Source organism: Ambystoma mexicanum, chromosome 7q (assembly GCF_040938575.1).
Source record: "Ambystoma mexicanum isolate Mex_15411 chromosome 7q, UKY_AmexF1_1, whole genome shotgun sequence".
In the NCBI taxonomy this organism is placed as follows: Eukaryota; Metazoa; Chordata; class Amphibia; order Caudata; family Ambystomatidae; genus Ambystoma; species Ambystoma mexicanum.
In genome coordinates, this window is record NC_090941.1 from 102,284,544 (window position 1) to 102,300,326 (window position 15,783).

General features: G+C 42.3%; 1 protein-coding gene across 2 annotated transcripts in view; it reads left to right on the plus strand.

Annotated features, from left to right (window-relative positions):
- The window catches only part of NLGN4X (neuroligin 4 X-linked), a 958,019-nt gene that overhangs the window by 256,127 nt on the left and 686,109 nt on the right, over positions 1–15,783 (plus strand). Inside the window, exon 3 of one of the 2 annotated variants that reach the window (XM_069639359.1) lies at positions 13,162–13,231. The exons of the other annotated variant lie outside the window; for it this stretch is intronic. The gene's annotated coding sequence lies outside the window, so the exon portion shown is untranslated. The remainder of the gene's footprint in view (positions 1–13,161; positions 13,232–15,783) is intronic. 2 annotated transcript variants of the gene reach the window in all.

Genomic DNA, 15,783 nt, shown 5'->3' on the forward strand with positions numbered 1-15,783 from the left:
TGGGTTTCAGTGCAGCAGGGTGAGCATAAGAAAGAGCAGCAGAAAGAGGAGGAACAACAAGGGTATTAGACATTCAAGTGCAGAAGAGCATCTGATGAAATGAGATGATGAATACATTGAGATACAATCAGATAGGTACTGGGAATTTAGACCATTGATAGCTTTGTAGACTAGAAGAAGCAACTTCATAAGTGAATTGTTGTGCATGGAGAGCCAATCAGCATGTTGTCAGTATTTGGAGATGAAGTAAGATATGGGTAGGTTGTATAGCATGTGGTTAGAAAAGTTGAGAACTTTGTTTAAAGGAGGAAGGAGTAGAGAATAATGCCAATGAGTAGACCTGAACAGTATTCACGTTTGCTGAGCATGAGGGTGGAGATTACAGTTTTTGTGGAGTGGTTTGTAATAAGAGGACCCATATTTTGAATGTTGTGTGGGTTAGTACAAGCAGCTGAGGCAGTGGTAGTGATGCATGCATTGTTTCAGTATGAGGTTGCTATCCAAAGAAGATTCAAAGATTGTGAAACTTGGGCAAGAAAACAAGAAGGTGAGGTGGGAAGGAGATGGGAGAGGGTAGGGTCAGGATGGCATTGGAAGAGAAGTAAAAGATGACTTCCATTTTTGAAGAGTTCAGCATGAGGCAGTGAGGAGCCATTCAGTGATGAATTGCAGTGAGACAGTTCGTAATCAATTCTGTGATGGCTGAGGTGAAGGAGAGAATTGATAAACATATTTTAGTGTTGTCAGCATAGCGTTGATAGTGAAAGTCAAAGGACGAGATATGTCTTCCTAGGGCTGAGGTATAGAGGATGAAGAGCAGAGATTCAATTACTGACCCATGGGGATACCAACAGGGATAGTGGTGGGGTTGGATGTTTGCAAGTTATAAGGAATTTTAAATGATCTACCTTCCAGACACCTGGTACCTTATTAGTTTGGCTCCTGCCAGGGAAATAACTCAATATTGACTTAAATACATTTCTTCTCTATTCACATTATTCACTTGTTTTAGCATCTGTACATCTGGGAAGCATAACTTCATGAGCAAATCAAATCATTTTATTTCATGTAATTTAAATTTGTACATTTTCCTTATTTCATTGACCGAGAGGTTAACCCTTCTCTTTTACAAATCATTCAAGCAAACTAATGTACACAGTTTTCTTTAACATTGTCTTAAGAAAATTACACAGTGAAGTTCAGGGATTGGTCAGACATGGGGGAGTTAAGCTCAAAGCAGGTGACTGCAGAGAGCTTGGGAAGGTTGATGTCCCCCAGCATGACAATGGGGATGTCAGTAGGAGGTGACTCATGAAGAACCACTACCACTCACTACTATTTCACTTACAGCTAAAATTTTACTTTCTATGCCTTGTCTTCAAATCCCTCCATGGTCTTGCTCCTCCTTATCTCTCCTCCCTTCTCTCCTTCTACTCCCTCTCTCGTTCCCTTCGTTCCGCTGACCATTTCCTTCTCACTGTGCCTCCATCCCCCTGCGCTTCCTCCCGTTTCCGCTCCTTCCAACTACTTGCACTTCTACACTGGAACTCACTCCCTCTCACAATCCACACTACCACGACCTTCACCTCATTTCACACTTTCCTTAAATCCCTCCTCCTCCATTCTCCTCCTTGAAACCCCCCTCTGCCCTCTCCACTTTCCCCCTCTCCCTTTGATTTCTCTCTCCTCTCTCCTACTCCTCCTCTCTCTCCCTTCCATTTCCCTCGTCCAACTCAACTCCACCCTCCCACACCTATTCCCACTCCCCCTCCCCCCTCCCCTTCAGTTAATTGCTCTTTGCACTGTTTTGTTGAATGATTCATGATGTAATGTTGCGTCCACTGTAATTCTGTTGTTGTTACCATGTATTATGTTGTTCCACTGTACAGCGCCTTGGTGTAAACTGCTATATAAATAAATCAATCAATCAATCAATCAAGAAGGTTCAGATCAAGGTAGAGGGCCAGGGGTTCCAAAGGGAGAAAGAACTGCAACAGGAGTAGGAAAGGGGAGTTGAATAGTGGCATATTCAATAGAGGAAGCAGTGAATTCAGATGGGGTTGATGGGCATTGTTGTGGGCTTTACTGATAAGGAACCCCACAACACCACCCTTGCCATCTGGTCAAGAAGAGTGGGAGATGATAGGAGAGTCTGTGTGGAGAGCTGTTAGTGTAGTAGAGTCGCAAGGGGAGGACCATTTTTCTGTAATTTTAATAAGTGAACGCGAGGGTGATGAGAGTCAGAGTAGTCAGTGAAAGAATTATCAGCGACAAGGAAGAGGAGCTGTTGTGTGGTAATTGAGGGGGATAAATTGGAGAATTTGGGAGAACGGATGTGTCGTATTTAAGGGGTGTATGTAGAGGGAGGAAGAAGGGGCATGTGGAGGCTGGAGAGTGATAGAGAAGTGAAGGCAAGTCCCTATATACGTACACTTCAGATTAAATACAACCCATTAGGGAAATAAGCCAAGAGATAGCTTTGCAAGGATAACAAGGTTTACTTGTACAAAATACAAGTGCCAGCAAAGAACTCTGCTGCTCGAGAGTGCTCTGGTCTTACATTCACAAACATGGGCTTATAAACATGAGAATCGTCATCCACATATAGGAAATGTTGGTGCTACTGATTGGAGGCACCCTACACATGGGCTTGCTCCTTAGGGGATGCCAGGCGGTAATTGTGTGGTTCTTCCCCATCGATCTTGAGGCACGTGGGTCAGATGGGCTCATCCTCGCGGTGAAGGTCAGGACATACATAAAACACACCGTATCAATTTAAACTAAACAACTGAAAAGGACTATTCATTCATTATAGAAGGCATCTGGGCATGCACACGAAAAGGGGTGCTAAGGAGAGGTTTGAATAAAATACAGTCTTGCAGACCCATACATTCAGGGCTTTATTGATACCACAGTTCCCGCACCCAGCGTCTTCCCCCTGGGGATTGATCTTTCATTTACCCTTCCCGGTACCTCATTACAGGAGACGTGTGTGTCAGCTGGTGAGAAATGCAGTCATGTGGGCTTTAAGATGTGTGGCGGGCACTTAATGGAGGTTAGGAACTGGGGGTCTTGTGTTTATAAAGAATTCAAAGGTGTGGGGGTGGAGTGAGTGGTGTGGGGCGGCCGCTGGCCTGGCTGGGAGGGGGTTAGAGGCCCGATGGCAGGGCAGTGGAGATGAATGGACACTGTGCAGAGTCCGGTGCTGTCTCACGCTCTTTGCCGGGCACATTCCTAGAGGTGATACTAAATATTTGCAACACTGAAGGGACGGGAGGGAAATGGACTTCCGTTGGAGCAGGGCTCAAGCGGAGCCAGCATGTTGTGTAGAAATTGGGCTTTGTTGCTTGGGGACACGGGCAGTGGGAGCCTGTGGCCTGTCCCTGTTGGACCTAACACAAAATGGCGTTGCAGAGTGTGGGTATTTCTAGTGCTAAGCAACTACTTCTACGCACTGCACAGTCTTTTCTATGGTATCAGGTGATGCAGAATGTTCCCCCCTTGTAGTTATATTGCCTCATATGGGGTTCATCTTATTTGGAAGCATCTAAGGGGGTGGGACAGACTAATCCATCCCAACATTCTCCCCTTTTGTTACTTCTACAGTAATTAATTAACCCCCCCACCCATATTTCCGCTCATTGGCACATCTTTCTGCTTCTTCCCTTGCCAGTGTCCCTTTTGTAGGCATCCTTGCAATACAGACACTTTGTAGACTCTCCATGTTGTGCATATTGTTCAGCATGCAGGTCATGTATATGCATCCCCCGTACCTTGCTAAATCTACCCAAACATCCTTGTAATTTTCAGTGTCTGGGGGTGGTACAATGGTGGTGTGGTACAGAGTGTCTAACCCATCTCCCATGGGGAGAGCTATCATGCAGTTGTTGGGGCCATCATCCTCATCAGTTTTGATCTATACTTCCCTGCGTTTTAAGATGCACCTTATTATTAGTTTTCCCAGTTGTCACCATCATCATTGCACTATTAAGTACTGCTTTGGCACAACAATGGAGACCCAATTGGCACGTGCAGAAAATCATCAGAATAGCACCATGGTAGGGACCAGACTTTTTGCCAATGTTCCGAGCCAGGATGGAACCCAGCTGAATGCCATAGTCACCCAATTGTCCTCCTGGATCCCTGCTTCCTTCTTCATTTTTACCCCAAGTTCATGTACTGCTGCAATGACACGTGATAGTATCCCATTTTCAGTGTCTGCAGAAGGTACGAATGTGCAAAATAAACTCCCGATCTTTTTGAAAACACTGCCTTCCATTTCTGTCCACAGGTCGAGAATGTATATATTCTGCATTGTCATTAGACGGAGGGCTCTTAATTCCACTTTGATGATGTTGAACCGTTGTTCAATATCACTTGCCAGCTGAATCAATTCCAATCTAACAATTTGGAACCATTTGGCATTGGCCCTTGTCTGGATACTGGGCACTAGGGATGCAAAAAATGTCTCTGCATAACTGTACAGTTTATATTCCCGTGTTATGTGTGTGAGCAGATCAGATGAGTCTTGAGACAAGTAGTTGGAGGATTGTTTCTTTCTTCTGAGTCGATCATGGCGATCTTTTTCTGGGTGGATACGGAAGTCAGGAGGTGTTATAGTGCGTATTACTTCTGTGGCTCCAGGCACTGCTTGTTCTTCCTCAGAAAAGAGTCCCCCCTTCAGGTTTCCTTTGGGTACTACCAGCAGGGCACAATGTACCATTGCAAGCGAACAGTAGCTCCTCCATGATGGCGGCAGGTGCAAGTACACCTTCTGGCCACAGACCCAATAGTAATCCATCAGTGCCACAGTGCCTTTTCAGAGGGTACAGGCTGAGCATTTATGCTTTCGCACTGACGTTCTCCCACTGTAACTGTCCATTTCGGTTCTGTGTTGTAATTGTCGTGCGAGCGCCATGATGTCCATGGGCGTATGGCACATATAAACATGTGATAGATGATAGATAGATAGATAGATAGATAGATAGATAGATAGATAGATAGACATGAAGAGCAGCGAAAGAGGTGCATTGATGGGCTGTAGTGCAGGACTGCGGTCACATGACTTTGCACCACTCGCAGTCATGCAAGATCACCAGCTGCACCAACTTGCAACCAACGGTAAAGGTAAAAGGGACAGAAGGCAGGTCAAGAGGGTATGCAACCAGATTGGGCAGGCAAACGGTGAAGGAAAATAAAAGGAATGATTGGCAAATTGGTGGAAATGAGGTCTCACAATCTTGCTTCTATTGCATTGGATAAAAAACAGATATCTACATTATGTGCCAAAGCAGAGGCCTGCATTCATATTTCTACATTATCCCTTCCTCAAGCTTATGACAGTAGGTTTGATATTGTTTGTTATTGTATTGTTATAAGATGTTTGTGCTCTTCAATGTTGCATAGGTATGTATGCAAAGCAAATCAAACGCTAAATCAAGGGGGCTGTAAATGTGAAATTGCAAAGTTATGGTCCCAAAAGACAGCGTCAGAGCGACCTGTAAATATTTGAATTCACGCATTGTTTAATGCCTAACGGAGTCAAACCAACAGCCTTGGGCACATATATTCTCATCACATCACATTGCTGAACAGAGGCATGAGTTTGTTTTCGTCGAATTTCAAAAGTTACATTTTTTACTGCAATTTTTGTGCCTTAATTTACCACAAAAAGTAGATAGTGGGCTTAGGTCAGGCAATATTGGAAATGGAGAGAGCAGAGGGGAGTTGGAGTTAGGTGTCTCCCCCTACTTTTGCTTGCAAATAACAGTAAAAAAAAGTGGCAAAAAAGAGCATTTCAAATTCTCCAAATTCAATGATTAGCTTGTGATAATTTCTTGATCAATCCACTGCAAGATATCATTAAAAATTGTTTAGGCGATAGCCTCCCACACATATCACAGTTGCCACCTAATCTGAGTAAGATTCAACATTACAGATTAAATATGAGTGTGCATATTTTAATTATTTATGTGAAACTTTGGTATTCTAACTGTACTCGGATGCCGTGATTCGTACACGTTTTTGTTTACTTCTGTGTGCCAGTTAAATATGCAAGTGAACGTACATCCTGCTTTTTGCTGGAGAACATATTCACACATGTATATCTGTCCCCACAAATGATGGATTTGTCAGATAAAAGTTTGCAACTCAACACACCCGCTGTGTAGGGATAGGGACGTGCAATGGGTGTGATTGCCTGAGTTCAATCAAATCCAGATTTACACAGAGGTGCATTTTCACCTAGTAGTCCTTATGTTTGCTTCCATTGTTCCTAGTATCCCCTGTCGAGTAACAAATTTAGGGGACTTCAATGCTGACCTACCCTAAAAAAAAAAAAAATAAATAAATAAATCTTTATCATGTGCATGAGCAGTTCTATTGTTTCACATGTCACCTTCTGAAACAGAGGTGAAGTGTTTCAAAAGGTGACATGTACTTAAAGTAGCATTTACATGGACTTGCTCCTGAATCTCATACTGTAAATGTGCTCACTCAACAAAAAGTGGGTAGGGGGCTGACTCCAACATTTGCCTATGAGGACTAAGTCAGCTATGGATGCCTAGGTGTTGGGGATACACACAACACTTCATGAATTGGAGAGAATGCCTGACTGTATGATATGCATGGGCGATACATAGAAATGTGTAAGTATTCAGACCATACCATGTATCAACATGCTCCTTTTATTTGGCATTCCATGTATAAGTCTTTTCTATATATAGGTGGCTATTGGTTAGTTATTCAACAAACGTTTCAATGGTGAGGGATTTGAATTATATGTGTATGTGTTATACGGGGACCCCCAATCGCTCTTAGCATTATCATAACGAATCTCTACCCCGTGGTCAGGTGTGGCATCATCTCATGGACACTTGGGGTCTTCATCAGTTTAACTGTAACATTCAAGGAGATATTCCATCTCAATTCACCTGGAGTCTGGGAAGCTCCAAATCACTCACAGACTTCATGGCTTCCACTCATTTAATTTTTGAGGCCTGTGTTATGTTTAAAGTTCTTTAATACTCTGCCAGCGACGGCCAACCACTATTAGCAGAATGGAAGGTTCTGACTCTACCTCATCTACTTTAATGGTTAAAACATCTCGGGTCACAATTAACAGCAGAGGAAACCGCTTAAGATGGAATAACTACTTTTCCTCAATTTATAATAAAAGATAATTCTTGGCAACCTTGGGGTGGCCTAAGCAGAATTGTTTACTTGCTTTTTCACCTGTGAATTTTGTGGGTTTCTTTCTCAGTTTTAACACTGTCTTTGGGTCTAAATCACGGAAGGTCCTCAAGTGTAAACATGGTTTTCATATTAATATTAGGGATAAAAAGCGGGAACTGAGAAGGAATCTTACATTATTGTGCACGGCTTCAATTGTTAGTGTTAAACGGCAAGTGGCTAAGCTCAAACTGCGCTAGAAAACTGGCTGCAAAGCTATAAATATTGTATGCTATAGCAGGAAGCAGAGTGGATGCTGCTTAGTCTATCCTCCAATAATATAGCAGCATTCTAGAAACAAATGAATAACTCTTCCTCCACTCAGGCGTACACGCTGTAGAGCACAATTGCAGGAGAGGACTTTGATGTGATCCATGCAAAACCATTGCTTTCTCATGTTGATATAGATACTCAGGGGAGTTCCTAGGTCTGGAAAAGACCCGGGGCTAAGCTGATGTCGGTACTGTTGGGACTGGGGGCTAGCTAGTCTTTTGGCTGTAGCTCCTGTGATTCTATCCGGGGCTACAACCAAAAGATCAGTGGCTAGAGCCCCGTTAGCCTCTCTCCTAGCAACGCCCCTGTAGATACTTCTGATGTTCCTTGAATTCTGGACTTTGATATTATGATATTTACCAACTAATTAAAACAAGTAAACCGTCACAAGCTCTTGGACCTGACACACATGCCAATACCACCTTCAGAAGTCATCCAGAATTGTGGTCTAACACCCTTAAATCCTTCTTTAATCAGATCATTTCCTTTAAAGCCACTCCTGTCTCCTGGAAACCTTACCACATTGTTCCCATTTAAACAAAAGGGAGATAGGGCACTTCTAAAGAACAATCTCCCCATAGCTTTGCTGGATGTATCTAGCATGATCTTTTCATCTATTCTATAAAAACATCTGGAAAAGTGGGCTGTTGACGGGGTGATCCCTGATAAGAATCAATCCGAGTGCAAAAGGTACATTTTGCCTCTTCTACAAACTAGAGTAACCATTAAAAAACAACCGATTTATGCAGTCTTTATAGATTCGAGTATAGTCTTTGGCTGTGTCAAGGCCCCTTCCCTAAAGGAAACTCGAGAACAGAGGATGTTGTTTAACATACCTGCCCATCTTGGGACATCTCCATGAGAACACAAAGGTACACATTAAGTTGAATTCGATTGTCTACAGCTGATTGGTACTACAGTAACATTGTCTGGGCATCCTGATACTCCAGGCTGCCCGGCGTGTGGAGCAGATAGAGAGGACCTGAAGCACCTCTATTGTTCTGCCCAGCATTCAATTCCATTAGATGGTCTACTCTATTGCCGGTGCTCAGGTCTTCCAACATTCGCTCCTACATGCCAGCTGTGCTTTTCCTCTTGGCAGAGGTCTCTGTATTGACAGATTGGGCTCTAGTATCCTTCCTGAAAAGAGCCATGTGTCAAGAAATGGGATTTTGGTCAAATGGAATCAAACGGAATGAACAATCAATCCATGGAACACGCATCACCCATTTAACCGTATGCAATATGCACTGTGCACTTTAAAAATGCTGTTTTTCCTTTCTTGCTTTTCTTGGGTTATGTGGCGTGTTTAAAATGTTTTTAGATTTTAAGGAAACAGGCAAGGATGTGGAACAAGGACACTGTATTATATAATGAAATAAAATGGACAGTTTAGACATGTATTGTATTGTATTTCATGTGTTTGATGGATGAATTGAACGGAATAACCATTGATTGACTGATTAAAGAAACACGTTAACATACATTAAAAACCATACCGTTAATTCCTAAGAAACAGTTAATACAACTATTGATACAAACAGAACCATACCTGGAATACATTAAAATTCATACACTTGACGTCAAAGAATATTTTTGTTTTGTTTTTGTTTTGTGAGTCAACCATGGACAGCACCACCTCTTGTAAAAACTATTAACATTTAATCATCTCAGGAAAGGCAATTAGAAATGTTATAGGGCCTCATTACAACCCTGGCGTTAAGGGGTTAACGGCTCCGTAAAAGGCTGCGACGCAGTTAAACCCTTAATGCCAGATTCACACTTTAACGCCTGCTTTTTGCAGGCGTTAAAGTCCAAGGCGCTAAGCGACCTTGGTGCTGATTACGGCACCGTAATTTACGGTGCCGTAATTAGCGCCTTCCCCATCCCCATTGTGCCCTATGGGGCAAAAATGGGAATGGGGAAGGGGCAATGGTGAATGGGGATTTACCGCCCCACCAACCTTAGAATGGGGTGGTAAATCCGCCATCCACCATGGCGGAATCCGGCATGGACCATGGTGCTAATAGCACCAAGGTCCTACGCCAGGGTTGTAATGAGGGCCATAGACTCAAACGGCCCAAAAGAGTCAAACACTCTTAGCTTTCAACATAGTGTTGGCCCTAAGCCAAACATTTTGAGCAGCAGACACCACCAGATACGACTCAGTGGCAAAGATCATACTCCAGAATTGGGAACTCTCATACACCCTGAACTCAGCATAAGCCTTATTGTAGCAGTCCCTCAATATAGAACAAGACGTCAATATATGTCTTGCGGTTTCAATCTGTTGGCCTCAAAGGCATTCCTCAAAAGGGAGTCCCTGCTAGATTGACAGCATAAACCAGCAGAATATCCAAACGCAAGTATAAAGCAAAGCAAATCAATATAGGGAATCACCACTTATTTAGGTACTGCCTCAGACCCTTGGAGAATACCTCCTGATGAAGTTATTGCAAGTATGTACGCCGTCCCTCCAAGTTGGCCAACATCAAAACCGTATCATAATTACGGCTCATTGCGTTAAGTTTACCCAGGAAAACAGGGACCTCTTGTTCACAACAGCATAACAGGGATATGTCTTGGCAGTGTGCAAATGCCATGCTCTCCAATTCTTGTAACCAAACAATGCAGGAGTATCGATCCACATGGGCTACACTGGAGTGCAGTAGGGATACATTCCTACCTCGCCAAATTTTACATTAACCCAAAGCTTACAGGCTGTAATCATCCAAATGGAGTGGAGCGATTGAAGACCCAGTTCTAATCTAATCACCTCTACTGGTACAGTTCCTAGTAAACCCAATAGTGACCTTAAGATTTTTCACTCCAATTTTAGGAGCCGTTTATCGCCCTCTTAGGAAAAATCTCCAGAGCAAATAGGATCCCTGGCACGATTGCTGTTTTATAGGCAATCGATTTGGCCTCCATTGAGTGACCCCCCCCACATATCTATTACCCTCTTGATGACCGCCCGTTTCGCCCACACTTTAGCGTTTAATGTTGTCATAGGAGTAGGAGAAAGTAGGCGATGCTTTAACCTGGATCCCCAAGTAGCTATTTGGGACTATCTGTTTTTTTTGTCCCCAATTGCCAATTAAACTTTAATGTAGAACATTACATCACATATCATGTGAGCAATGAGGCTACTTCACCAATACAAACACATAATGCACATTTTTCAAACATCAATCCCTTTCCATCCCCTCCCACCCCCAGGGCAGAAGCATACACAATAAAGCTGCTAATATAGCCCAATGTCTGGGTACTGTGGGGTATTTCGATATGGGGTTGCTCGTCTTTTCATTTGGGAGAACACACTAATTGGGGTTACTGGCTAGTCTGATTCAATATGTACCAGGGTTGGAGAAGAACTGGAACCATACTTTTCGAGGAAGGGGGCCCTCTCTATTTCCCTGAATAAACCTATCATGGATTGCTTCTGTTATTTTTTCCTTCTCACATATTTTCCAAGCTTTTACGGTCCACATTTCTTCTCCAGGTAACTCTGGGCATTTTCTGACCACAGCAAGCCACCTGGAAGAAGGCCTTACACTAATCACCCTTGATGCTCTTCCCAAATAGCCATTCAAAGTACTCTCCTACCCAGGACTATGAGTAATGTGTGTGGGAGAGGACTTTGATCCCTGTAACTCATGTGCCTACCTTTCCCGACTACAATGGTATATGTAGATACGGTAATAGCCGGTAAGATAGCTCAGCTGGTTGAGCGCTCGCTGCTGCGATCTGAGCGTGATCTGCAGGTTGCAGGTTTGAATCCCAGCAAGGCCAACTCAGCCTTTCATCCTTCCGAGGTTGATAAATGAGTACCAATTTCGGTTGGGTGATATTGTATGTAAATATGTGCTCTGTAAAGTGCTTTGGATTAAGGCGCTATATAAATAACACATCATTATCATTATATGCAGAGCAAGATTCCCACTACTAAAACGCCTCCTATTCAAGTAGGTTCCCTGCCTAATGCAGCACCTCTACAGGTTGCTCCTCCCATGAATCTTGCACCTATATGTTCATCCTCCTCAAGGACCTCCAACTTCTCTTTACCCTTGTCCAGCTGAGTCAAGACCCTTCCTCCATCGGCAATGCCCCTCAAGCATACAGGAAACATCTCAATGTACAAGATCAGGGTGCTTGCAGCAAGATACCCCCCCTATCACATGAGAAATGGGTCTATTTCCTTTTCTTTCACCACCTTCATGCCTTCCTGCTCTACCACTGACCCTGCCACAGTGGGGGCATCCATCAGAGTCCCTTTCTTCCCTACTCTTTTTGAAGTCTATACCAGATGCCATGGCTCCCCTATTTCTGTGTGCAAAGCGGCCTTGTTTGGTAGCCTGGCCTCCTCTTCCTCCCTATGCCACCTCCCACGAGTCAACTTCCATCACTTGGAACCCAAATTAAGCTGTGTGACCCATGCCCATGAACCACCGCCAACAAGCAGAAAAAGGATGCCAGCTCTGCATTAAACAGAGGGGAATCCTATTCCTCCTATGAGGAGAAATGCAGTATGTGTGCCATTTGACTTCTGTTATGAGAACTGGATATTTTAAGAACAAAATAACTAAAGAACTAGAGAACCAGAGACTAAGATAACCAAAAAACGCCCACAGAGCCAAACTCAAGGAACAAGACTCACAGCATTACACATCTCTACAATTGACACACAAAAAAAATGATAAGACAAGAGCATAAAACACATGTGGGGGCTTGAAGAAAGGGGCGGGACTGGGAGATGATAAATAACGTTTTGGGGCTTTTGAGATTTCTGGGGGTAACAAAACAGGGACCAAAAGCGACGGGATCTTGTTCTTAATGCTTTTTAAGGAGAAACACAGGAGGAATGGGAAATAACAAAATACTGAACAGACACTAAGCAGACAAAGGGGAACAAACACAGACAACAGAAAACACTCTAAGCAACATTAGACTACTCAATTGTTCCAATACTGCATATACAATCCCTCAAAATGCTCCGAGCACCATGCATGTAAGCATTCCCTCTATAGGCACATCACAGCTCAGCCAAATTCTCAAAAGAACAGGAAGTTAGCTGGCCTTGTTATGGAACCTCCATTAGGAGATTTGAGGGGTCTGATTGGCTGAACAAACTTGATGACTCCTCCCCAAGGGCCTCTGATTAGCTGAATAAAATCGAATTTTTCAAAGTCTCTACCAAAGATGTGAGGCTTCTGATAGGAGGAAAAAGAATGTCATGGGACCCAGAAACCCACAACAACCTAGTATTTGACTGCACACAAAAAAGACCCCACACTTGCAAGATGGGACGTAACACACCAAACAAAAATGTTTAGGCCACACAAATCCTATTTTAGAAAGTTCATCTAGGCATATTCATTATATAAATAGTGCTTTCTTGCAGCTTACATGTTTCATGTGAATGCGATTAGAGTAAACAACAATGTGTAATTTTAATAGGTTTTCATAATCCTTAATGAGAAGTGATGTGTTATGTTATGTTATGTTATGTTATGTTATGTTCTGTTGTTATGTTGGATTTGTAAAGAGCCCCGTGAAGTATATATCTATTATGGTTGTTTGTAAGGACTTTTTTTACTTATTCACATTGTAATTTTACCTTTTTTCACCTATCACCTCCTGTACATACAACCACTGTAGAAATGCAGCAAGAAAAGGAACGCCTTGTGAAGCACAAACCTTAAATATGAAAGTTTAATAATATATTAAGGTAAGATGGGATTTTAGAGTATATCTGGTTTCTATTGATAGTTGTTATGATAATAGGAACATATTGCACACAGGAGGCAATGTGTATTGTCTACAGTTTAGGTGAAGTTGTATTCTACAATGTACTGTCCTCTCTAAGCCTTTACGATTTAGTAGTACAGGAGAATACCATTGTTAGACCATGTTAAAAAAAAACTGGTGGTCGTTGTGTTTGTTTGTAGAACCAATGTTGTTTATGTACTTTCCCTAAATTATGTACCTAAATTATGTAATACTAGGTCTGATATATAAAAATGCTAGTCTGTAAACAGTATAATAATATTCAGCTAAAAAAAAAAAAAAAACCTTTATGGGGTTTTAGCAAAAACAGTCTAATAAGAACAAATGCGATATAAAGTTAAGACATCTGCACAGAGTCAGTCTAGTGAACATGGTTGCAGTTCTCCTGTTGTAACAAGTTTCTAATAAATCCTTAATGGCACTGATAGGGTGCACTGATATGTTCTCTCGATTGACCTCTGCATTATTACATTTGCGGCCACTTGCTGAGATCAGTGTGTGTGTGTGTGTGTGTGTGTGTGTGTGTGTGAGTGTGTTTAGTGATCCACACTATGAATGATGGAACAGCTGATATTTGTAGATTGAGAGACTCAATATTATTATGTTCTTGAACCACTGTGTATTGCAGCAAACAAATGAAAACAAAGGTAATCTTCTCACTGGCATGGAAGAAAACCCTCTTAAAAACCACATCTAAGAAACCACTCCACAACTTGCAAATTTGCACTAGCTTCTACAAAATTGTTGACACTGCCACATAACGTTCACAATGATCCACACTTTCTGCATCACAGAGCATCTGCTTGTCAACAGGGATTCTATTCATATGACTGGAGAGATCTTGCAAAACAGCTAAAGTTTTTTCTAGCCAGATCTAATGACTTAGTGCTTTTTTTGTATTAACTATTCCACAGAGTATTGCAACATCAACAATGATAGAAAGATTGCTAATCAAAGTACAATGTGTCCATAATTTGCAAAGTGTCATGCACAATCCAAGAAATATTTGTTGACACAAGCAGAAAAATACAACCTGTATGCCATCACAACTTGAAAAACGTATTAGGGTCAGGCAGACGTAGTGAGAAACACAAGCATGCGTAACCGAGAGGTGAAGAGCTTTTCAAGTATCCACAGGTTATCGGGTACAAGGTGTTGTGTGTCTTTCAAATACAGATTGTTCATACAGATAAACATAAACCGGAAAAATTAAATATGGTGGACAAAGTGATTGAATGAACCCATCCGTTCAACACTTAAATGTGTCAATGTGTAAAATCAAGCACAACCAGTAAAAAACAGGATACCTGTAGAAGGAACATACTGTAGAGCGTGGATGGGAAAAAGTCAGCAGTAAAAAAGTGGAAAGCGGATCATCACACACAGGAACATTAGTAACCTAAAGGCAAAGATAATGAGGGCATGAGGGCCAGGTTCCCTCTGCACCATGTGAGTTTGTTGCAGTAAAACTGGATTATTCTCAATGAATAGACCACGCTCAAATTTAAGTATAAGTACATCAAGGACGAATCTACGAAGCCCAATCATTCACTGAGAAATGGATTACACCAATTTGATCAGAAAACAAATATAGCAGCAAAGTCAACACTGGGAAGAACAAAAGTAAGACAGAATGAAAAACTAAGAGTAGGTCTTTTCAGCTAAACATCCACGCATGCACACCACCACTTAATTGACACCACTTTAATTGCACATCCAGACCAGAATCACAGAGCAATGCACACTGGGTACATTAACTAGCTGAAAAGCGTGTTTCTTGTCCCGTATGAGGATATTGTTACTGTCTTACATACTATGTTATACGGTGCTTCATGAACTCAACTTTGACAACTAACAAGGATGCAACAAACAACCACATGCATGTTTCACTCATATTGGGTATCATCAGCCTGATGTAGACTGACACATTTGAGAGTGGAGCGTTAGGGAATATTTAATATTCACTATCAACGTTATGGTGGGTTTAAACAAAAGCAAGAAAAAAAAAGAAAATCCTTCTACCCACAATGTAATACTAGATCCGCGTATTTCAGGTTAAAAGCCACGCTGGAAAGAGCAACGTAGTAAATGTGACTGGAAGATGACCTCCAGAGCAGAAGCATTCAGCAATGCACTATGCTAATACAAATAAGCTGACCTTATATTTTGATCCATATATGAAATATCTCATTGCCCGATAGGGAAGCACCTTTTCATGCATAGATTCATCAGCCCAAGATTGGGTGCCGTCACAGTTGCAACAATCAACCACATAGGCATGTCAGCAGCATCAGAGATCTACAGGTTGAAATGTTAAACGGTGCAGCATTAGCACGTTTATCTTTCACTATCAATATTACAGAAGGGGGGTCATTACGACCCTGGCGTTAAGGGTTTAACGGCGCCGTAAAAGGTGTCGGCGCCGTTAAACCCTTAACGCCTGATTACGAGGTCCCTTTGCGGCGCCCAATCTTAACGGCTGGTCTGGACCAG